This window comes from Podarcis raffonei, chromosome 4 (genome assembly GCF_027172205.1).
Source record: "Podarcis raffonei isolate rPodRaf1 chromosome 4, rPodRaf1.pri, whole genome shotgun sequence".
Lineage (NCBI taxonomy): Eukaryota > Metazoa > Chordata > Lepidosauria > Squamata > Lacertidae > Podarcis > Podarcis raffonei.
Genome location: NC_070605.1, coordinates 41,187,663 through 41,211,454, shown reverse-complemented (window position 1 = coordinate 41,211,454; position 23,792 = coordinate 41,187,663).

The window sequence follows — 23,792 nt, the reverse complement described above, 5'->3', positions numbered from 1 at the left end:
ACTTTACAATATAAAAACCCAACTGCACAGCTTCCAGGGAGCTCTGTGCTTAATAGGATGGTTGTTTCATGGGTCAGAGAATGCTTTATATAACATATAGGGGCAACTGTTGATCAATAGGGTCTTGGTATTGCTAGGAAGTGTTTTAGGAAGTGAATTCCAAGATTATATTAGAGTGTGTGTGTTGCCTTATTTTTAAAAGCCACCCTTTAAAGCTCTTGTAGGGAGGTCAGAATTGGGAATGGGGGGGGGGGAATGTGTTTGCAAACATCTGTGTTAGGTCAGGCAACAGAAATCTGAGGTAGATGCCCCTTGACTGAAAACGGGGGCACACAAAGTGGGGTGAGTGGGTTGTGTGGTCAAAATGCTAATGAAATTTCTTTGGGAGATTCCACATGCACTGGATTTCACCTAATGGCAAATTCAAAGTCATTTGAACAAGAATCTTAGGCTTTCTGCTTTCTCCAGCCTTCCTCCAGCCCACTTAGCTATCAAACAAAAAGTATATTTCATAGATCATAATTAGAACACCTTACATATTTGTAGCGCTGAAAATCTACAGGCATATTGCTCCTTACAAGTATGTGAGTGAAGCTGAAGGCAGCCTAGCTGCTTCCAGGGCAACAAAGACCCCTCCCTGCCACCCCTTTTCTGGCCATGGGAGTGGAGCAGGCTTCCTTGCCAAGCCCCCGCAGTCAGGCAGCCCGGCTTCATAGACTACCCAAGGCATAGGCAAACTCTGGCCCTCCAGATGTTTTGAGACTACAATTCCCACCATCCCTGACCACTGGTTCTGTTAACTAAGGATGATGGGAATTGTAGTCCCAAACATCTGGAGGGCTGGACTTTGCCTATGCCTGGACTACACCATAGCATAACTTTTATATGCACTAGGAGACCCAAAAAGTCTGTGTGGTTCGCTTTACAGCAATATTCATTTTACTGCAGTAGTCTGGAACCGAACCTGCAACATCTCTGAGTTTGAGAGAAAGGGTCATTGTTTTGCCACTTGGAGGTGGAAGATGTGGAACTGTAAATTCTAAAACCATTTACAAAACGCACTGACAACCTATTAAGCCTGGATTGGGTATTACTACCTTGATTGCATGTGACTAATCCGAGACTACATTAGGGTGCTGATGTACATAAAGCAAGCAGTTCGTGGGTAAAAGATTCATTTTAAAACCAAATTTTACTAATAGAAACCAATTTGCTCATGTGCTGGAAAGAAAGGAGATTGAGCCTGGGCTTGGTTATTGTAAAACTGCTTCCTCTTCCAGAACTGAATTTGAGAAGTTAATATTTTGTGGCAAATGGTATAAAACTATATTAGATATATGCTTTCACAAAGGCAAGAAATAAAACTTCCTTATGAAGCAGGACCCCCTGTGAAGCAAGAGTTCATTATTCCCAAATTGCCTGTCTCCACACTGAATACACAGATGTACTACATCAGAATTACAGAATTAAAAGAAGTGCAGATGTATTAAAAGAAATGGAATCATGTTCTTACTGAAGAGTTAAACAAAGGGGCCATTGCAATTGAAAAAAAGAAAGCTGGTGATCATATTCTAATGTCCTCTTCGGGAGGTCTTAAATACGGAAAGCTTAAATCTGTAACACTTGCTATCTTTGTTATATTATCAGTTTCTTTGTGTATGCTTTTGATATTCACCACAGGCAGTAGTACCTGGATAACATATGCCTCCAAAATCTGTTTTTTTTAAAAAAACAAAAACCCGATTTAGGCTGCAATCCTTTTCACACTTACCTCAACATAATTTATATTAAAACAAGTAAAGTTTTTATTTATTTTTAATAAATCTGCATAGGATATTGTGCTTCCTGTGTTACAGTACATTACCTTTCTGGGCATGTATATGAAATTTCCAGGGCTGGCACTGAGATTCTTCTCATAGCTGCAGCAACAGTGGCTGGAGACCACTGCAGGCTGAAAATGGATGCAGTACAGTTGGTCTAGGCTGAAAAGAGTAGGCACTATAGCTGTTTGCTTAACTGCACAATCCTAGTAATGTCTACTCACATCTCAGTCCTGTTGAATTCAGCAGGACTTATTCCTAGGTAAACAGGGTTTGGATTGAAGCCTAAGGGTAGTATTCAGTTAAGTTTTAGTCAGAGTAGGCCCGCTGAAATTAATGGACCTAATGGATTATTACCACAATACCTCAAGGACTGCCTCTTTCCATATGAACCTACCCAGACCCTGAGATCATCTTCTGAGGCCTTTCTTCATGTGCCTCCTCTATGAGAGGTCTGGAGGGTTGCAACATGAGAATGGGCCTTTTCTGCAGTGACTCCTTGTCTGTGGTATGCTCTCCCCAGGAAGGTTTGCCTGGCGCCTTCATTATACACCTTTAGGAGCCAGGCAAAAACGTTCCTCTTTAACCAGGCCTTTGGTTGATTTGATTGACCTCCTATGCCCTTTTAAAATGTGTTGGGGTGTATTATTGATTTGTTGTTTTTATTTTGATTATGTACTTTGCGGTTTTATATTCTGATTTTGACCTGTGAACTGCCCTGAGGGTATAGGACAGTATAATAATAATAATAATAATAATAATAATAATAATAATAATAATGATAGTCGTGCTCATTAATTTCAGTAGGTTGAGTCTTAGTTGAATAGCACTCTAAGAAATTATCACCACAATGATTGTGGCATTGTTCATCACATTAAGGGCTTATACGAACCCGATTCCCCTTTATGAAATGATTTACTAGAGTTGTCTATAGGATAAAAGTAGATGATGATGAAGAAGAGTTTGGATTTGATATCCCGCCTTTCACTCCCCTTCAGGAGTCTCAAAGCGGCTAACAATCTCCTTTCCCTTCCTCCTTCACAACAAACACTCTGTGAGGTGAGTGGGGCTGAGAGACTTCAAAGAAGTGTGACTGGCCCAAGGTCACCCAGCAGCTGCATGTGGAGGAGCGGAGATGCGAACCCGGTTCCCCAGATTACGTGACTACCGCTCTTAACCACTACACCACACTGGCTCTCTCACACTGGATAATGGGAGAAATCCTGCCAGTTCTTAGACACTTACTTCTCCTATGGAGAAGACCCAGGACCATATCCTGCTCACATTTGTCATTTTAAAATTGGATGTAACTCATTAGGGTTTCCGTGATATTAATGAAGCAAGTTACCTTGGTGAAATGACATGGTTGGCAGGAGCAGATTAGGGATGCTTGAGGAATTTTATCTTTGTGAATTTCATTATGAAGGAATCTGATCTTTGCCTCCTAGACTAACCTGTGGATCAGAACTTAGTCATCTACTGGCTTTTGCACTTCCAATTCTTGGCACACACCAAAAGTATCGAAATATATCCTAAAATATTTATTTTGCAGATAGCATATGCTTATAAATGCACATTTAAAGATGTATTTAGTGCAAATTTTCATTCAGCTTTTGAAGCATCACAGATTAATGCAGAAGTAGAACAGAACAGACTTATGGGTTAATTAATGTGAAAATGGCATGGAAATTGCCCCAAGTATTTCTAGGCCAGTTAAAAAGCAATAAATGCCTTCTAAAAGAAATAATACAACACAAGATATTTCTTCATTTACAGTATACAGTACTTTAAGTACTAGGGCTTGCTTCCACAAATGCTTGCATTTTACAATGTCATGTACGGTGGTACCTCAGGTTAAGAACTCAATTTGTTCTAGAGGTCTGTTCTTAACCTGAAACTGTTCTTAACCTGAGGTACCACTTTAGCTAATGGGGCCTCCTGCTGCCACCGCACCGCTGGAGCATGATTTCTGTTCTCATCCTGAAGCAAAGTTCTTAACCTGAGGTACTCTTTCTGGGTTAGCGGAGTCTGTAACCTGAAGCTTCTTTCACCTGAAGCGTCTGTAACTCAAGGTACCACTGTACGGCCATTGCGGGTGTGTGTGCGTGTGTGTGAGAGAGTTCCAGCCCAATGGAAACTGTGTGGAAAACAGGATGGCCATTGGAGATGCAAGGATTTTTGAAAAGGGCTTTCCAGGTTAATGGTCAACTGGCCACCTTATTAGCATTATAAAGGCCATTTGGGATTTTCAATCTGTATTTTACAAACTACGTTCAAACACATGCATTTGATTCCATGGCATATTGAAAGATGAGAAAAATGATGACCTGCACCTGGCTGTCATCTACTGCAAGGCACTCTGTTGATGCTACTACAGGTGGCAGCAAGAAGTTTAAGAATGAACAAAATATTAAAAAGTTAAGCACCCCCACCACCCCACAAAAAAGGGTTACTTTTGTGCTTCCCTGAAACCTACCTTTCAGTTTTCAGTACCCCTTTTGGTGACCTAAGCATTCAGCTCAATGTTGAAATTGCACCCTCAAATGTCTTTTTCTCAGGCCATATAGTCATCAGTGAGCAGTTTATCAGATTATAAGTATCAAAAAGTATTGATTAGGGAGAAGCAAGCAAAAGCAAACACACACACACACACACACACACACACACACACACACACACTGCTTTTGCTTACTTCTCCCTGCTCAATACTTTTTGATACTTATAATCTGATAAACTGCTCACTGATGACAATGTGAAAGGACTATTGTTTAGCAAAGAATGGAGGAGCTAGACTTCTACTACAGAAATCAACTTTTGATTTTCAAAAGCTATCAATCATCTACTTAGAAATCAATGGGAACACTTCCCTAAATAGCAGTGTGCTTCAGAACCTAGGATTACATTTGCTTTCTTTTCATCAACTGAACTTTTTATGCATCTGAAACTGCTTTATTTCTCCAGTGGAGAAAAATGTATACTGCGCTGAACTCTGCCAGCACCTGCTCCCAGAGAGTGGCTATTCTGGCAATATGGGAACCTCCTTTATACTAATATCAAATCCGCAGCATTTAGCCTAGCTTGACTGTAATCGCAGTCGAGTGTGTAAGCGGCTGTCATTTTAGTATTTATTCAGCACACATCATTGGAGATGCTGACAATTCTTCCTGACTGCGAAGCCAGTCTGAGCACTGTGAATGGAGAACAACTGACATTTCAAAGGTGAACATTGAGACGTTTCATCTAGATTCTGTTCTGGCCACTGGCTATTGGCTACAGCAGATTCAGATGTCACTTCTTCCAGTGACAGAGACTGGCACATTTCTTGACAGCCTGGGTGATGGGTAAAAACAGAAAACATGAAATCTGCAGGATTTAGCCTTAACTCCTGTGACAAGTTATTATTTAACTGAAAAGAATCAGCAGACTGAAACAAACAAACAGCAGAAACACAAGGAGGGCTAAAGCTTGCTTGTAGGTGTCTTTGGGCACTCATTCACATATTTATAAACTACATTCCAGATGAGCTTTTTAAAAAATATATATATATGTGGTGAACAGTGAACTTGTTTACTAGGGAAAAGACCAAGGGGACTAGTATCCTACATGGTGAGCTGCATAACCGCAGCTTCTCAGGGAAGGACCATTGAGATCTGGTCTGGCTTCACCTATCAAGGTTGGTCCTTTGCTCCTTCTGGAGTATATTTTCCTTTTGCAGCTGTGCTTTGCTCAAACAACAAGGTCTACGTTAGCTCTAGTGTATCTTCCATTTCAGGTCTTGCTTCTGGATTCATGAGTGTGGTGCAGTGGTTGAGAGTTTTGGATCTGGGAGATCAGGATTCCAATCCCCACTTGGCCATGAACCAAGTGATAAAGCCATGAACTGGGTGGTCTTGGGCCAGCACTGCCTCTCAGCCTATCCTGCCTCACAGGGTTATTGTTGGGGATTAAATGAGGAGCAATCAAACCATGCATGTCACCTTGAGTTCCTTGGAGGAAAAGGTGGAATATAAATGCAATCAGTCAATCAATCAATCAATCAATCAGTCAGTCAGTCAGTCAGTCAGTCACTACCACCTGGTTCTACTCCTGGTCTGTCTTCCCATCCTGATCACCGTTTGTGTGTGTGTGTGTGTGTGTGTGTGTGTTGCAGAAATATTTCCACATTCCATTTTTCTTCCAAAGCTGGCTGGCCATTGCCACTGCAGTCTGCTACTTGCTAGTACTTCAATGCCATTTTTCTCTGATTAGGTTTCCTTTTCGAACTTAGAGTAATGCCAGCCCATCAGGTTGATGCACAGTGAAGGTGATAATGCCACAACGCTACTTTGCCCATCTGATTTGGTGGCTTCCATCTAGACATTACTGAGAACACAACAATGTTTATGCAGAGTGAGGGCAATGCATCCTGAATAAACAGCATTAAGATTGTCTTTTAAACTTTTCCAGAAAGGAGAGTGTACTCCAATATGATGAATACAGTGTTTATGAAAACTGTTCAGTTCATATCCATCTGAATACTAACCTTTATTCAGAGTAACTCATGGTGGAACTCATGATCTTGGCTAATTTGGCAACATTAATGTAAATGGTCTACTCTGAGTAAAAGTTAGTTGACTAGAGCCCTTTGTACCGGTATTTAATGCAATGCTGGGTGATATAAAAGCACTTCCTGTGTCATTTGGACTGCAATGATTGATGAACATGCATGTGTAAACTCACACTGAGGAATGGTAAGTGCTGGTGACTTGAGAATGTGTCTTTGAATATATGTGCAAAATACAACACGCAGGGAAGCAGTTTTGTGACTGTTCCAGTACATGCACAATGTATTCTAGGAAGGGTAATTATGCAGTGAGATTTCTTGCATGAACAGCATGGTACATCAAATTGCTGTTGTTGTGTGTAGCCACTTGTGTCTTTTGCCTACCCCCTCAGGTGTCTTCTCAACTCTCTGATATACAAGGATATTTTCTCCCTAGTTTAATTCTATTTCCACCTCATTCATGCTCGCCTCCCCCCCCACTGCCCTGCTTCATTGCCCAATCACATTGTTTAAGCATGGCAGGAACGTATAATAGCACAACGCTGCAAGTTTTTAAAGAAATCAGTAGGGGTGGTAGACTGAGGGCGAACGTCTTGCAAGAAAAGCAAACTCAGCCTCACCAAATGAAGCCAGGCTCTCCTACGGTGCTTCAGAGTCGTCTGCGGAAAGCGGCGATGGCTGATGATACGGCATTGCAGAAGAGCGAGCAATCTGAAACGCTGCAGCGCTGTCCTGGCTAATCAAGTGGCAGACTGAACAGTTGGAAAGCAATTGTGCAAAAGGCTTTAACGTAAAAGAGCTTTAAATCAAAGAAATGGCAGTATTAGAACTTCTGAACTCTTTGGCTTTGAATCTTCAACATGCTTATGTGAACCATGAAGTTCATGAACTAATAAATCCATTTTAATCACATCTTTTCTGGCTTTCCTGAAAATTCCTGTTAAGACTTTTCCTTTTTTTCCCCAATCAGCTTTACAAAGAAGTACAGAAGTTGCTATTTCCCCTCCATGTCTTAACCACTCATTGTGTCTTTGAAGTGTGACAAATAGAGTTGAAAATGGGAGTTTCTAAGAAAAGCAGGGTTTCCCCCCCTTGGTCTCTTTTCTTTCCAGAGGCTTATAAGGTCCTTGGTTCAAGCCTATTCTCCTTTTTCCTAGCAGCGAATGCTTAGGTCTGTACCCAGGAGCTTCTATCTTATTCTCATACTTTCATGAATCTTTAAGTATGTCACGAGGAAGATTTCTAGAAGTTGAGCATCAGTTAAATGATTAAAAGTTTGTAATATGTAGCATTGCTGTAGCAAATAATAATAAAAAATAATAAATCTCCCTTTTAGCTATAGCAAAAAACAACAATATTTTATGAAGAAACTTGCCCAGATCCATATTTTACAGTTTAAGCTAGAATAAATTGTGCAAAGGAAGCAGCAGAGTGTGGAAATAATCTTAGCATGTGCAAGTTCATTTACAGGACACAAATGTAGGTTTGGGGGTGATCAGTGGGCATGATGCCTTGAGTCCCTTCCGATTATTGGCATCCAGTATCCAGTCAGGGTTAAAAACTGAGAGAGGATTCTGTTACTGAGCCAGGCACACGTATGCAGATGGTAAAAGGTCAGACTGCTCTGGTGTCATGTTGTCGTTTGGAAAGCTTACAGAGTACTTCAGCCCAAAGAAGTCGAGGAATAAATTTTGATCAGATCGGTGGAGTAACAGGAAGTGTGGCAGCTATTGCTGTAGTATCACCAAATGCAGGTCATTAGACAGAAAGCCACAGAAACCTGTACAGTCGTACCTTGGTTTTCGAACAGCTTAGTTCTCGAACATTTTGGCTCCCGAACACTCCACCCCAGAAGTGACTTTTCTGGTTTGCAAACTACTTTTGGAAGCTGAACATCCAACAGGGCTTCCGCAGCTTCCAATTGGCTACAGGAGCTTCCTGCAGCCAATCAGAAGCTGCGCTTTGGTTTCCAAATGTTTTGGAAGTCGAACGGACTTCCAGAACGGATTCCGTTCAACTTCTGAAATACAACTGTATTAGAAAAGTCAATGACTCTTCTCAGCATTCTTCAGCCCCCAACCATAAGCCAGGTTCCTCGTCTACATTCAAAATTGTACAAGAAAGATATGCCAGAACAGAAGCATTGCGGAAATGACTCTGGCCCTGACTGTCAAAAAGGGTGTACAGTGCCCTCTATGGGAGAAGCATGGTAGCTGGAAGATGATTGTGCTGAACCTGTGAGGGATCCTGTCCTTCAGCCAAGGCTGTGCGCTACCTTTCAGATCCTTGAGAACTCTGTCCTTCTACATGAGGAAGAGCCTTTCAGTGGATAACACTTAAGTGCCCTCAGCTATTCTATCCACCCCACAAGAACCAAGATGGAGCGGGTCAAAACTAAACTTTGAAGGCTGTTTAGCCTTGGATCAGCAGATATAAGGACTTGTATCCATCAAAGAAGGTCTGAGGGGGGAAACAGCTGAAGGAGGAGGAGAGGGTGAAGAAAAAGCTGTGGGTGGAGGGAGGACTCTCTTTCCACCCTTTGGACACTCTGGGAAACTCAACAAACCTGCTGTACCTGGAACTGGGTGTGGAGAGTACAGCTGAATGGGACACAGCTGTGGGTAGCCAGAGAAGGTACCATCCACCTTGGAGTGAGAGACTAGAGTGATATCTGCTCTTTCCAGAAACACTGTGAGACTTTTGAGGGTGAGCTGAGAGTTCTTGAACCTTGGGTGAGAACCCAGAAGCTGAGAGGGTATGTCAGAAGAAAAATGAATTGATATTGATTTATATATATTAGTAACTTTGTGTTAATGCAACATTTTTATATGCAACTGTGTATTTTTTGTAATATTTTGTTTGTTTGTCTGTTTCAGTTGTTTGTACACTGATTAGATATAATTTTTAGTATATTAAGTGGTATAGAAATTATAACTTTTTTTAAAAAAAACCCACATGCTTAACTCTAATTAATACATGAAGGGGTTAAAGGTAAAGGTAAAGGGACCCCTGACCATTAGGTCCAGTCATGGCTGACTCTCGGGTTGCGGTGCTCATCTCGCTTTATTGGCCGAGGGGGCCGGTGTACAGCTTCCGGGTCATGTGGCCAGCATGACTAAGCCGCTTCTGCCGAACCAGAGCAGCGCACGGAAACACCGTTTACCTTCCTGCTGGAGCAGTACGCATTTATCTACACGCACTTTGACATGCTTTTGAGCTGCTAGGTTGGCAGGAGCAGGGACCAAGCAACAGGAGCTCACCCCGTCGCGGGGATTCGAACTGCCAACCTTCTGATCAGCAAGTCCTAGGCTCTGTGGTTTAACCCACAGTGCCACCCATGTCCCTTATGAACAGGTTAAGGCTATAGAATAAGCTGTCCTGCCAGGCTTAGCTAGTTCACTTCTCCTCCCCTTGGGAGAAGGGTTACCAAACTCTCTTTCCGTCATGCGAATTCTCCCAGGAAGGAGGTCTGGGATGGTTACTTTAGCAAGCCTCTTTGTGTTTCTATACAAATAATTTAGAAACATCTTCCCTCTTTATGAACTTACGTTTTGCTGTCTTTTCTTGCTGCTGGCTGGGAAAGCGCATGAATCTGACCTCTGAAGAGCTTAGAAGTAAACCATTTTTAACTTACCAAATATGTGATAAGGGAAGAAGGAACTTTGGAAGAAACTTAAAAGGGGATGTTTTAAAGGTCTATCAGCCTATATTTCCACACTTTACTTTGCTGCATGTTTTGTGATTTTAAATCTCTGCTGGGGCTCTGTCACCAAAGAGTACTTGGACCAAACTTGGAATCTAGGTATTCAGGAAATTCTCCTTTCATCTTACCTATAGCATTTCCCCTTTCAAATCAAAATACAAGAATTCCTAAAAACCAACAATTGGCACCATGTAGTTTTACATTCAGTTGATTAAAGCACAGTACACAGTGCTACCCTCAGTGTTATAATTATTGTGATAGCTAAAATTCATTTAGATTATTTGGTTAGTATTTACTTAGTAGTAATCATCAGTTTATTTCACAGATCTACATTTAATTATGTTACCACTTACGTTACCTATTCACACATCAAAGCCAGATTTTAGAACATACAGCGAGGCTATTCAGGAAAGTGGCAGTTGAACAATATTTCATTTTTATGTGACTGAGTGTTGCCACTCAAGTGTGGTATTTTCTTTGGAATATAATAATCCTCAAACAGCTTGAGGAAATCATTGATTTTTCCATTTCCACTAGTTCCAATGCGAATGTGCTGTAAATCTTGTTGACCTGCCCCTGTGTGCTCTAATGCAAAATATGATTGCTTTTCATATCAAGAGTCTCAAGTTCATGAACATTTTTAATTTTTCAGGTTTCTGTATATTGCTTACCCAATTTCCATTCCATTGCAACAGAGTATAGGCATTTTACTACTGAATGGCCAAGCAGAAACATGGCAGACTCTAGTAAGTGCCATATCTCTATCGCCAGCACCATTCCAGGGTTCAAGGTTATGAAGATTCCCTCTTCTCTAATATAAAATATAGCTTCACATGATCAATGAAGCTTGCATGTGTTCAGTATAGTTCTACAAAAGGCTATCAAAATGAATTCTTGGGCTGAGTCCTGTTATAAATGAAATCATACTTCTATAGCTATAACTGGAGTTTGCTATCCCACCTGAGGACTTCACCCATTCATACTTACATCTAAAGCACAATATTGTAACAAAGGTTGTGCGCTACCCCTAATCTCTGCCAAGAGGTAACAAGATTCCAGGGGGTTCCAGGCACTCAACCCGAGTCATGTTTCTGTTGGGAATCAAGATGTGGCAGAGACTGCTGTGTCTTCAAGAAACATGGTTTATTAACCCATATTCCCATATTTACAACCTGGGTGCAGATAGAGGGGGTGCAGAGTTTACAGCATCCACATCTCAGTAGGGGCATGTCCTTTACAGCAGCTCAGCATTGCATTCAGAGGCTTTATAAATGCCCTGTGCCTCTGCCCCAGCTTGTCTCCAACTTAAACCCATGTCATCTGCCCTTCAGCACCCCACTTGGAGTTCTTTGCATTTCCAAATATATATAAAAAATCATGTGCATGCACACTTCTTCAGATACACTGAAACAGAAGTCACCAGACCCTTATATACAGTATAGTGGGAGGGTGGGGTGGGGTTTTTCTCAGGAGGGTGGTAGGAGATGGGTGATTGACTCAATGGGTGTGGTAAACCTGTTGACGACTGTTAATCACTGCAATTAGTCCTACAGGAAAAAGCAAGGGATAGTATGCAGATGGTTAGCATATGTAATGAGACAGGAATCCAATATCTCTATTAAGACCAGGTCTCTCCATAGTTTTCAGTTTAGTGACAAGTTGTAATTCAGCAACTCTTTCAAGTCTGTTTCTGAAATTATTTTGTATTAAGACAGCTGCTTTGAGATCCTGTATTGAATGTCCTGGGAGATTGAAATGTTCTCCGACTGGCTTCTCTGTCTTGTGATTCCTGATTTCAGATTTATGTCCATTTATCCTTTGGCGTAGGGTTTTGGCCTGTTTGTCCAATATAGGAAGCTGAAGGGCATTGCTGGCATCTAATGGCATCTCTCTCCATTTCCAGCTTCTCTTTCCCAGAAAAGCCATTGCCAAGACACTCCTCCCCTTCTGTCTGCTAATTCCTGGTTTTAAAGGTGAAAGTTTTTTTCTGTAATCTACAACATTGATCAGCATAACCTTGGCCACTTCTATTGACTCCAGTTCACATCAGTCCCAGCTAGCATGGCCAATGGCGAGGGATGATGGGAGTTTTGTAACTCAACAAGGTCTGCAGGGGCGCAGATTAGCCACAAGTTAACAAAATCAGAACATGACCAACTACTGGCCAACTATTTTACGCATGATCTGTTATGTGGAGTTTGGTTTTTGTTTCTGAACTTTCTATAAAATAACTAATTTGCAAATTATTATTGCACTTTAACAGATGCATAGTAGAAGAGGAAATTTCAGCAGGTGGACCTTAAGCCTTGCTTACCTTCTCCACAGTCTGGCAAGTGTAAGCTAACTTCCTCCACCTCCTCCTCCTCCTCCTCCTCCTCCTCTTCTTCCACAAGCACAAAACCTTAAGACCTCAACCATCTCAGGATAAAGTAACTTCCACTGAATAATCTGAGTCTGTACAACCTGTGTAAATACAAGGAAATTATTTCCTTACAAAAAAGTACTTCTAACTTTAGGTTGTACCCCTCCTCCTGTCACAAACACACAGAGTCCTGCAAAAGTTTATGTCTGCTATGTATGCCCCTTATTTTTTAAAGTTGTCCCTATTTCCAGAACTTGACAGCTCCATTAAATATAACAGATGCTGCCCCTTATTTCAGATGACATGAAATAATGAAAGTATGGAATGGCTGCTTCATAGAATGCCCTAGAGCAGGCACCAGATCTCTGCACTGCCCCTTGGTTTTTTTAAGAAAACTTGATCTGCTTTGTCCCTTCATTTTGAAATCTTGATCTGTTAAACCTAATACTTTATACGAGTCAACGGAGTGCAGTTTTTGGAGGAAGGAGCTACTCTTCATTACATGCTAGCAGAATTAATTGGTGGCAATGGCTGCATTAAAATCACAATGAGTCATTAGTTAACCATTCATCCAGAAAATGTATAATAAAAATAATGAAATAAACACTTTCTCCCTCGTTATCAAAGGCAGGAGGTTATCACACCCAGTTGCTTCTATTAAGAGTGGCCTCTAAATTACAGTCATTTCGTTTTCAAGTTTTCAAAATAATAATAAAAAAGTTTCTTTTGGCTGGATTACACACAACTGCTTATCTCATACCACCCAGAGAAATATCAGAAGAACTTCCTATCCGGTTAGGTAACACAGTAGCAGCCTTTGAATAAAGACAGAACTTGATGCTACAAAGGATACTGGTTGGTTGCTGAAAACTGCAAGCCCATCTTGAGGCCCATCTGATCTCATAACATTGATGGCTATACTCACCTGCTATGGTTGGAGGCAGTAACACCAGTTTCTGGAAACTCCTGGAGGGGAGAGTGCTCTTGTTCTCAGGTCCTGCTCAGGCATCTTGGTGGCCACTGTGAGAAAAGGATGGTGGACTAGATGGGCCATTGGCCTGATCCAGCAGGCTCTTATGTTCCCATGCACTTATTTAGTTCAACATTCCTACCCCTACCTCCTGATACCATTAAGAGGAATATCCCTGTTGTAATATTAGATCCAGAGGAACTTTCTTCGACAGAACTTCCTCAGATTTCATGGATCTGGAGCAGAGGAGGGCACAGCAGGATGTGTGCTAAATGGAACTAGACATTGCAAAGAAGGAATGAGGAAGAAGATGGATTGTTTTCATTTTGGCAGCAGCCCCATCTTTTTTGTAATGTGTGGTTCTGCCCCAATACTGAGTGTTTTTGATTCTGCAAAATGCTTACTCTGGTGAGAGAGAGACAGAGAGAGAGAGAGAGAGAGAGAGAGAGAGAGAGAGAGACAGAGAGAGAGAGAGACAGACAGACAGACAGACAGACACAGAAAGACAGAGAGAGAGAGATAGAGGAACTGCAATTGCATAGACAAACACTTTATTTCATTCCCTAGGCATTTCAAACACCAGTCTTTGCTAAGGGAAGAGTTATTCCACAAAAAATAGTAAGGCACTTGCTATTTTTTCATCAGTGTACAGTTTTTTGTATTGCATATATTTATTATATTCTTTTCAAGATAAGGCAATATAACTAGTAATTAAGACCGGCAGCCTGTTATTCTATCCTCCCACAGTATTTCCCTGTTCCTTTATAATCCTCCCCCGCCCATTTGATCCCTTTTATGGATTCCAGGAGGGAGAAGGACCTGGACATATATATTCTTTGGCTGACTCTATATGATCAGTTTTGATCACTGATATTGCTAGACCTATGACTAGATAAGCTTGTGGCATGATATATCAGATAAAGATGTCAAACAGAAAAAAAAACTGATGTAGTGAGAACCCAAATAAATTATGATGTGTAAAGTGGTATAGAAATGATCTAAATGAAAAACAAAAAAACCAAAACCCATAGTTTGCATGTTATTAAAAGAGGATTTACAGACTGCAATGAGTTAGGCTGATTCTGTCAGCATAACACAACACACCCGCAAGATCTATGACAGAAATCGATGAGGATTCTTTCAGTCACTAGCAACCTTTGATTATCACATGGATCATTCAGTTTTTTGTTCTCTCTGCCACCCTGAATGACAGTATATAATGCCTTTAAAAGCCCACTTTAAAAAAGGGAATCTTTTTGAAAGACTATTCATAAGCACAAAGCTGACAACAGTAATGACTACGAATCTTCTAGCCTCCGAAGCCCATTTTTGTAGATGAATGTGAAAGGCATGTAATACAGCTCTTGGCCCCAACAATGTGCTTGGGAACTGGGAATATTCAAGCACAATATAATGGGACAGGGCTAATGAGCAGAGTGAAACTGGAAGCATGCACCTAGCAGTGGTGGACTTGGGGTTTTTAAATTTCAGTGGTGCCCTGTGCGACACCCTCTTGGCTCAGTGCCCAGTGCAGGCAAACCGGTCACGCTCCCTTAAATCCACCTCTGCACCCAGTTACATACCCATAAACTACAAGCTGAAATAAATTTAAGTATTTAGAAATGGGTGCTAGATTTCAGCTTGAGAATATTTCACATCGGTAGTGATATAGTGTTGATATATGTGAAACTGAAACTAATAGTCATTCCTTATCTGCACAGTGTAATGTAAATAATCTAGAAGCAGGTGGCTGCAAGGTCAGAAGCATGAGGTGATGTTCATGCACCGTGTGTTTTTGGGCCTCACTGAGAGAAAGAGCAGAGTTTGTTCCTTTTCTCTCTGCTCTTCTCCCTGTCGGGAGGGGGAGAACCATCTCCAGATGTGGGACCATCCTAGCAGTATGCTAGTGACTGATTTATGGGCTAAGGATTACAGAACTATGAAGTTGTAAACCAGCAATAAACCTTATTGCCTGAAGCATGGGTGTGAAGTGAGTTTATTGCATTGGTAATTGTCTCCACAAAAGAGTGGAGCATGCAGAGAAGGGCCATGGCCTTTGGCTAGAAGAATAAACTTCTGAACTGAACTGAGACCCTTGAAAATAGCTGCTGGCCTGCTCCCTAATAAGGTGTCCTAAACAAATAAAATCTCTACATGTGCTCCCTCCAGCAAACTGTCTCTCCAGCTGATCTTCTCAAGTTGGGCGCATATAATTGTGCTCTAGTATAAGAGCATTGCTTGCATGTAAAATGGCGCCTGTCTACTTTCATTCTGCAAGTAAAAACAGTCAGGGCTGGGGTTAAAAATCAGGGAAGGGGCATAATAAAAGGTAAAGGTACCCCTGCCTGTACGGGCCAGTCTTGCCAGACTCTAGGGTTGTGTGCTCATCTCACTCTATAGGCCGGGAGCCAGCGCTGTCCGCAGACACTTCCGGGTCACGTGGCCAGCGTGACAAGCTGCATCTGGCGAGCCAGCACAGCACACGGAACGCCGTTTACCTTTCCGCTGGTAAGCGGTCCCTATTTATCTACTTGCACCTGGAGGTGCTTTCGAACTGCTAGGTTGGCAGGCGCTGGGACCGAAAGACGGGAGCGCACCCCGCCGTGGGGATTCGAACCGCCGACCATGCGATCAGCAAGTCCTAGGCGCTGAGGTTTTAAAACCCGTCTTTCACAGAATCACATCCCTTCCCACCTGTGAAATGTCTAAACAAAGAAATAAAACACTGAGAACTTCTCCATTAGGTCTAATTTGGCCTTGAGGTGTAACATGTATTACAGACACTCATCTGAGTTGGCATAAATTTGCCTATATTAAACATAAAGTGTATGGTGGCAAAATAGCCAAACTGGGGACAGCTGGACTGTACATATTTGACAAGTCCTTTATATAGGTCTTTTCCCCTCAGAAGGGCTCTGTGACGTAAAAGCTGCATCATAAGTAACAATAAAATTCCACAAGTAGGTCTTTCCCAAAATTCAATGCAGTTTGGGATGTGGGAAAGTCATTATCATTTAGCTGTGATTCCTGCATTGAAAGGGGTTGGACTTTGGGTACCTGCTAACTACAACTCCATGATTCTAGTACCATTCTGTGAGAGAAACCAAAGGGGGGGAGCAGTTTCGAAGAAAATTTAAATCCTAGTCAAATTGTTCCCTCCATGCAGCGAGATAGCTTTGTTCCTTTAAGATCTGTGGCATGGGTAGGCAATCTTTCTCAGATCTGCTATATCAAGAAAAGCCTTACCTGATAAATTTTCATCTGCTATGGAGCTGCTGAAGTAGCAGGGCCACTTCACTGGATTGAGAGACTCTTCAAAAATGATCCCAATTTCTATGACCCACACACAAGTTTTGATGGAACAGAATGAAGCTGTTCTGCTCGTCAGCTGAATCCCAGTAGAGCAGAAGACAGTGGTTCTGCCCATACCTAAAAATAAGTAAAATAAAATAAAACTTGTGTTCAATAACTCACATGTGGAAGACTTATGACTTCCCATATATTTCCTCCAATCCTGTGGAAATATAACTCCAATCTGTAGTGGAAGTGAATTTCTTTTCACTCAGAAAGTATGATGATGATGATGATAATAATAATGATAATGATGATGATTGAATCCATTCCAGAGTCTTTCCCTAACCATGGCATTTTCACTGATGACCATTTATTTTGTGCTATTAATTACCATTTAGTTTAATTTACTTGCATACTGTATACAAGATGGCTAGACCTGGCTTTCAAGAAAACTGAAAGAGCAGTAGGCTGACACAGTAATAATAATATATAATAATAATAATAATAATAATAATAATAATAATAATAATAATAATAATAACTACTACTACTACATGTAAATAGATACAGAGGACCACTCTAATTTCACTTACATCTACACCAGGGCTTGACCAGTGACTTAAATCCTAGCTCATGTTTTGGTATAAACCCCCCAATCTGGTACTGACTGTCATTGCATATCTTTTGTTCTATTGCTCTCATCTGCTTTTCTAAATACATTTTCTGGAAATGAATTAAAACGACAATAGTCAAGGCAAACTTGCACAGATGGACTTTGCATCAGCTCAGAATGCCAGGCAAACACGCACACAGAACAGCCGTTCGTTTGGCTGTAATTGAACTTGTATCTCTGTGAAAATGAGGAATGATGAATTGCACCCCCAACTGTACTATAATGCTTACAATCTTGAACATATTGCCTATGTCCAGTAGTTCTAGAAAATCAATTAAGTTTTAGAGCTGATGAATGCTACAGTGGAAAAGGGTCTCAGGAACAGAATTCAAATGAGGTGTGCCACAGCGAGTGAAGGGAGTTGTTGGGTTTTTTTTTGGGGGGGGGGGGAGCTGCCAAGGTGTTTGGCCCTGGCTGTTCATATATATTCCAAAACAATCACTGAATAAAAATGATAACCAATTCAAGGAAGGAAGGCTTCTGGAATGGTGTGGGTTGTGGCATGGAAGCAGGTTGACGGGGAGGGGAATACCAGAGCAGATTCTATGGGAAGAAAGCCCCTCCCAGTTTCTGCTGGTTTTCAGCTGTCCAGGAGACTGTATTGGGGAAGTAGCCTTCTGATTGTGCTGCTCTAGATTCAAGGCACTGATTAAAAAGTAACAATGAAAACCCAAAACATAGACAAAAAACCCACTAAAATGAAAATACGGTCATACCTTGGGTTGAACTAGCTTCGGGATAAGTATTTTCGGGTTGCACGCTGTGGTGACCCGGAAGTAACAGAGCTTCCAGGTTTTGCTGCTTGTGCATGCACAGACGGTCAAATGATGTCACACGCATGCGCGGAAGCGGAGAATCATGGCATGCAGATGCGTGGACGCAGGTTGCATTCGCTTCTGGATGCGAATGGGGCTCCAGAACGGATCCCGTTCGCATCCAGAGGTACCACTGTAATACAAAACTCCTGCAGCATCACAAAGCACCCCCCAATGCCTCTGTATTGGAATTGCTATTATATTACATGTTTGTAGATGTTTTAATTGTTTCATTGTTTATGTGTTTCACATCCAAGCTATCTTTGGGTGGAAGGGTAGAATATGCATTAATTTAAATTTAACCAACTAATTAATGATAAGCTTTAATTGAGACTTCCGGTTTACCCGCGGACATAGTCCGGTTTACCTGCTCTGTGGTTTTCCGAACGGCACGGGGGTTTGAGGGGTGGTAGAAATTTTAAAATGCAGTTCACAGTTGGGCTTCTAGCCTAAGCAAAGTAACTTTAATTTTGAAAAGCTATGCTGGGTACACAAGCTCTGTGCAGATGGTCTTCTAGTAAACACATTTATGGAGGGAAGCCTGGGATTGCACACACTGCCCCGATCTCCATGGATGGAATCCGACTAACTCATTCCATCAGTGCAAAGACGTCTGATTGCACAATGGTAATTCCCCCATCTCGTCCTCCCAGTGCCCCTTAAATCTGTTCTGGGGGTCCTGAGAAAATGTGGGGAGGGTGCAGGCTACGCATGGGAAGGATTGGGTGTCCTGTTGTGCAAGCAGAAATCCTTGCACTGATGTAACAAGTTAGATAGGTACTGCCCTATATGTTCAAGGTTTTATTAATACACATGTGTATACCGTATTTTGTACTCTGAACAGAATGGATGGTATGGATGTCCAATACTCATCTGAATGTATGTGCATCAGCCTTCCCTTCCATGAGTTCATTTCTATGCTGTCGGCACAGGGCTTGAATGATTTTCAAATTATGTTATGATCTATAGCCATGAAAATGTAGGAACAGCATGAGCGATTCCTCCTTTGTAACATAACAACACCAACAACACCAAGAAAATAAAACCAGGTACCATTATTCAAAAAAACATTATGTTAGAGAAAACACATTTTATTGTGAATAAAATACTTTGTTTTAAAAATTCTATAGCAGAGACATTAATGGTGACAAGAATGCTTTATTGGTCTCAAGTGTCCAAATGAACTATGAAGAAAATCTATTTGGCTAAACAAAGAACAGATGGTAAATAATGGGAAAGCATTAAAATGAGTACTCTAGTAGTCACCACTTAAAAACAAGCCAAGTTGCATTTTCTTCAGACTTGATGTGTAAAGGGGGGGAAAAAATCTTTCAAGGATGAGAATAAGTCCCAGACCATTTCTTTTCATTACCTGTACAGTCATATTGTAAACAGATGAGTAAAAGACTGCCTGCTTTAAGAGCATTTCTGAATTCCATCCCTTCCTCGCCACCCCCTGATCCCTTGATGGTTCTTGAAATCCAAGTATGTTCATTAAAAACCTTAAATGGAAATGTTATTGAGCTATATGAATGCCTTTATTGTTCAAAGGCTTAACTCAGGAGCGGCCAGCATTTTTCAGGCTGAGGACCACATGGAGCCATGACCCTATAATCATAGAATTCTAGAGTTGGAAGGGACTCCAAAAGTCACCCAGTCCAACCCCCTGAAATACAGGAATCAGAATTAAAGAATCCTTGACAAATGACTATCCAACATCTACTTAAAAATATCAAAGGACAGCCCACCACCTTCCAAGGGAGTCCATTTCACACCAAACAGCATTTACTGTCAGAAAGTTTTTCCTGATATTGTCAGAATCTCCCTTATTGTAATTTTAATCAATTGGTTGGTGTTCTACCTGTAGCAGCAGAAACCTATGACCTTCAGGTTAGCCATCCCTGATCTAATGAGACAAGTGTGTAGAAACCATCTACAATATTTTATATTGTGCTTGTAGTAGTGAAGCCTTTGAGAATGGTTGGCTGAACTGCTCCAGGGACACAGAATTGCATGTTTTGGGGAGCTAAAGGGCTGTGGCTCAGCTTCTATGAAACAAAAAAAGAATATTGTCAGTTTGACTGAGAGTAAAACAAAGAAACAAAAACACCAGGTGACTGAAGACCAGGAAGCAGATGGAAAGGTATCCCCAAGGGACAATGCAAGACACACACAAAAAAGGCTGGTAGTTGAAAATAACATAAAGGATAGATAAGGCACAGAGATGGAAGATCGGAGATTAGTTCAGTGCTTAATAGGGATCTTCATGAATGAAGGGAAGTAATATTAAAGTAGACAGTACTTTGAAAATGAGGAATTCAAAGAAGCAGTGAGTGCTCTTGATATGGATTGGGGTGGGGGACAGGAGTCATATAGCCTAAAGACAGGAGGAGATGTATACTAGCAGCAGGGAGGAGACAGGAAAGCAAGGGAGAAAGACAGAAGAGCGAAGGACTCCTAGTTGTAGACTAGGGATAGTGTGGTGGGAATTAGCATTAACACACTGTTGTGTGCTACTTCCTTTTGGCTGGATTCCACACCATTCTGATAATTCCAAATTATTTCTTTCAACCACCTGAAAATATGTGAATATATGGTGGTATAGAAATACGTTAAGTAAATAAACAATGTTTTTGGATGACTCATTCGTACTGGATCAGTAGGATTGATTCAGTATTACTAGGATTAACAGAATAGTCTAATTAAAACTGGCTCCTTTTAAGATCTTTCCAAGGGCTTCTTGGAGGGTGGAGAGGGTGGGGAATCCTACTTCAAACTAGTCATCCAGAAAGTAATTATTTTAGAAAATATAGTGGACATCAAGTGCTACAGGACATAGTGAGTGATTGCTGAAATCATCCTGAATATGGATATGATTAGTTCATTCCCTTTAGCCTCATTCAAATATAAGCATAGACTTTTGTGGGAAATATCATTTTAATTGCTATTTTACATGAAATTCATTTTAATGCTGCTGATGGGAGGCAGTGCACTGTGAAAAAAACAGGTTATATCAGTCATCTTCCATTAGATTTGCTCCATTACCTATATCTATTCTTTTACCTTGCCTATGGTCAAAGAGTGCTCAAATATTTGCAAATGGAAATCTTAATCACTGGGTGTAAGTAAAGCATGTGAGATCACAATCCCCTGTAAATAATACCTTTGTTTAAGCAAAGCATCTGTAGGTTATGAAATAAGTGAACACATGATTGGAAAAGAAATTGTAAAGTCCACTTCCTTCAGTGTGCAAAACAGAAACTTGTGTTTCAAACAGCTACTGTATGTAGCAAAGACTCCTTTGTTTTCTGTCTTGGAAACTGGGGCAGAGTCAGACCCCATTGCATGTCCTTATTAATTTACAGCCCCAGTGGAACATAAGAAGTGCTGAAAGGCCATTCTAGGCTATCATTATGTTTTGCAAATTGAATCTGAAGGCAATTGCCTCCTCTCAGTGCTGTTCCCCAACAATTGGACAAAATGCAACAGATTAAGAGTCAGAAACTAAAACATTACAACTGCATTCATGATGCAAAAGCCTCCTGAAAGGTTTATTGGTGAATTGGCATATGACATTTATATACCCTTGTAACTCTTGCATTCTCATTCTTGTGAACAAATAAAAGAGTTTCACTAACCTCCCATCCACCCAGAGTAAAAACTTCTTATTTTAGAGAAACAGCATGGATCACACCTTTGTCCCACCTTTAGTTGAAAGCAGACAAACACAAATTATGAGCAACCATATATTTGCAATTTATAAATATGTAAGTATGCAATTACCTCTCCCCTCAATGGAAATGGCACAGTTCTCTTGTGATCCTAGGGGAATAAATAGGGCAAGGCCTAGAAGTCAACAGGGAAGTTCGGCTTGCAGTTCAGGGCTGGTGAGGTCAAGTAATTGGTCATGAAAGTATGGTGGGGATGGGTTTGAAGTGTACAGGCCTGGTGGGGTGCATTCGATGGATGCCAGCAATGACATCATCCTACTGACCTGCAAGAGCATCTCTTGGGGTGGGGAAAGGGGACTAAATAGAGATTTGTCCTCTTACAGTGGCAGTTTAGGTGCAGGAAAAGGAATAGCTTGGTTTAACCTGGTGACGTCCTTTTGGCACCTTTCAGGTGATGGGTCGGCCCTGAGGCTCACATCTCAGACTCAGCAGTTCAGAGGGTAAGATAGGGGCCTCCACTGAGGCCAAACCCCCTCATCCACATGGGGTTCTGTGGTCCCAGGGGTGGTGACCAGGTAAGGCATCCCTTCTCACCTTCAGGATGTGACCCAGAAATTGGAGCAGGCTAGGAAACCAGGCCGTAATTCCTTAGGCAAGGACAAATCTCCCAATAGCTATAGTTATACAGTGAAGTTTGTTCCCACCCCATAGTCATCCCCCTCTGCTGATTTTAATTTGAGGTTTAAATAAAAGCGGTCCAGGTCAACCTCAGCTTATGTGTCTGCCTCTTTATTTGCCTATTGGGATGCAAACAATGAAACGCTAGAGCCTTGTGTGCATGTAAATAGTGGCAAGTTTGGGGGGCACCTGTAAAGGCCTGTAGTTCCATGCAGAATTATTCTAGATAGGTATAAATCAAGAAAAAACAATAGATACACCTAAATAAACGGAAGGTTCCCTTTTGATCTTAAAACTTGTGATTTACTTCAGTGCTGGAACAAGTATTTCCCTCAAAGTTCACATTTGATGAATGCTATTGATTTGTACCTTTATATAGCAGAAAATGAGCCTTGCTTGTTGCATGTGAAGTTTGACCTTGAAGTTCTCACAAGGATTGCGAAGAAAATTAAACCAGGAAGGCGATGGGGAGAAAATATTATATGAAATAAAACCTTTGAAGAACTACATAGGAACAGAGCAGCACCCATGCATTTAAGGAAGCACAAAATTCATTTACAAGTAAGGATGGGATCCATTGCTTTTCTTAACTTGGCTTGCATTTGCGAATTTGTTATGGTTGCTAGGTCCATGATGACATTTAGCTTGTTACTCCAGTATGGGCTTGTTCCACAGCCTGGAATGTCAATAGTGAACTCGGTTCTGATGTCCATCTTTATCATTCTAGCTGAAAAATCACAAGCTGCAAATGCAAATCATCTGCCCCTTGCCCCCTGAGTACACAAGAATCACTGCCATCCATTGAGCCACCTCACAGCAGAAGAAGAAGAGAAGAAGAAGAGTTTGGATTTGATATCCTGCTTTATCACTACCCGAAGGAGTCTCAAAGCGGCTAACATTCTCCTTTCCCTTCCTCCCCCACAACAAACACTCCATGAGGTGAGTGGGGCTGAGAGACTTCAGAGAAGTGTGACTAGCCCAAGGTCACCCAGCAGCTGCATGTGGAAGAGCGGAGGCGCAAACCCGGTTCCCCAGATTACGAATCTACCACTCTTAACCACTACACCACACTGGCCATGGAACTCAGACTTGGCCATTGAACCCAGTAAAACATAGTTTTGATTAAATGTGGGATATATCCAATCTCATATAACCAACATGCTGAAATTTAAATAATGCATGAAGGGGTAAAGACCACAGAGTAAGCTGTTCTGCCAGGCTTAGCTAGGTCACACCCTCTCACCTTGGAAGGAAGGGTTACCA